Source organism: Carlito syrichta, unplaced genomic scaffold, assembly GCF_000164805.1.
Source record: "Carlito syrichta isolate Samal-C Ts95f unplaced genomic scaffold, Tarsius_syrichta-2.0.1 Scaffold123318, whole genome shotgun sequence".
Lineage (NCBI taxonomy): Eukaryota > Metazoa > Chordata > Mammalia > Primates > Tarsiidae > Carlito > Carlito syrichta.
Window position 1 is genome coordinate 228,772 of NW_007067414.1, and position 2,404 is coordinate 231,175.

Consider the following 2,404-nt stretch of genomic DNA (forward strand, 5'->3'; position numbering starts at 1 on the left):
TTGATAAGAGGTGTTTTCCCATCCCCAGACAGATATTTGCTACTGTTAATCCCATCCACCTCGCCCCCCATAGCTTCCCAGTACTGTCAGTCATTTTCTTATAGTATTACATTGGATGTTCAAGGTCCATTATATGAGTGAGAACATGTGATACTCGGATCTTTGTTTCTGTGAGAGGTCACTCAGTATTATAGACTCTCGTTCCATCCAGGTTGCTGCGAAATTCATGATTTTGTTCTTTTTTATGGCTGCATAGTATTCCATCGTGTATATGTACCACATTTTTTAATCCAGTCCTCTTTTGATGGGCAGCATGGTTGTTTCCAGGTTCTTGCTATTGTGAACAATGCTGCGATAAACATACGTGTGCAGGTATCTTTTTTATACAGTGATTTGAGTTCTTCAGGGTATATTCCCAGTAGGGGAATTGTGGGGTCATATGGAAGGTCGATTTTTAGAGCTTTTAGGAATCGCCACACTGCTTTCCACAGAGGTTGCACTAGTTTACACTCACACCAACAGTGTAGAAGTCTTCCCTTTTCACCACACCCTCTCCAGTATCTGTTATTTTTTGAGTTGTTGATAATTGCCATTCTGACTGGAGTTAGGTGGTATCTCAGTGTGGTTTTGATTTGCATCTCCCTGATGATTAGTGAGGTTGAGCATTTCTTCATGTGTTTGTTGGCTGCTCGGATGTCTTCTTTTGTGAAGTGTCTGTTCATATCTTTTGCCCATTTTATAATGGGGTTGTTTGTTTTCTTCTTTTCAGTACATTTCAGTTCCTTGTAGATCCAGGATGTTAATCCTTTGTCAGACCTAGAGTTGGCAAATACTTTTTCCCAGTCTGTAGGCTGTCTCCCTGCTCTCTTGATGGTATCTTTGGCTTTGCAGAAGCTTGTCAGTTTAATAAGGTCCCACTTGTCTATCTTCTCTCTTATGACCTGTGCGTTTTGTGTTTTGTACAGGAATTGGATGCCAGTTCCGATTTCCATGAGAGTATTTCCTTCCTTTTCTAAGGTTCTTATGGTTTGAGGTTTTACATTTAGGTCTCTGATCCATTTGGAGTTAACCTTTGTGCATGGGGATAGATAGGGGTCCTATTTCAATATTCTGCATGTGGTCAGCCAGTTTTCCCAGCACCATTTACTGAATAGGTTCTCCTCTCCCCAGTGGTAGGTGGTGGGGGCTTTGTCGAAGATGAATTGGTTGAGAAATTGAGGTTTTGCTTCTGGAATCTCAATTCTATTCCATTGATCTATATGCCTGTTCCTGTACCAATACCAAGCTGTTTTGATGATTGTAGCTTTATAGTAAAGTTTGAAGTCTGGTATCGTGATACCACCTGCTTTGTTTTTTTTGCTGAGGATTGTTCTGGTTATTCTTGGACGTTTGTGTTTCCAAATGAATTCCTGTGTTGTTTTTTCTAGGTCTGAGAAGAATGTTGTTGGTAATTTAATGGGTATTGCATTGAATTTGTAGATTGCCTTAGGTAAGATGGACATCTTCACAATGTTGATTCTTCCAATCCATGAGCATGGGATATTTTCCCACTAGTTCGTGTCAGCTTTGATTTCTTTGAGCAGTGTTTTGTAATTTTCATTGTAAAGTTCTTTCACGTCTCTGGTTAGGAAGATGCCAAGTTATTTCATTTTTTTTGTGGCTATTGTGAATGGAATTGTGTTTTTTATTTGGGTTTCTGTTTGTTTATTATTGGTGTAGAGAAATGCGATTGTCTTTTGTACATTTATTTTGTATCCTGAGACTTTGCCAAAGGTCTTTATCAGTGTAAGGAGGCCTTTGACAGATTCTCTTGGGTTTTCAAGGTACACAATCATATCATCTGCATAGAGAGATAACTTGACTTCCTCTTTTCCTATTTGAATACCTCTGATTGCCTCCTCTTCTCTGACTGCTCTAGCCAGAACTTCCAATACTATGTTGAACAGGAGGGGTGAGAGTGGGCATCCTTGTCTAGTTCCAGTTTTCAGGGGAATTGGTTCCAATTTTTGTCCATTTAGGAGTATGCTGGCTATGGGTTTCTCATAGATGGCTTTTACTATTTTGAGGTATGTTCCCCGTATGCCTAGATGTTCAAGGGTTTTTATCAAGAAGGGGTGCTGGATTTTATCAAAAGCTTTTTCTGCATCTAATGATATAATCATGTGGTTTTTGTTTTGACATCTGTTGATGTATTTAATTACATTTATGGTTTTATGAATGTTGAACCAGCCTTGCATCCCAGGAATGAAGCCTACCTGGTCATGGTGGATGATTTTTGAGATGTATTGCTAAATCTGGTTGGCTAGGATCTTGTTGAGAATTTTAGCATCTATGTTCATCAAAGATATTGGCCTGTAGCTCTCTTTCTTTGTTGGATCTTTACCTGGCTTGGGTATCAATGTGA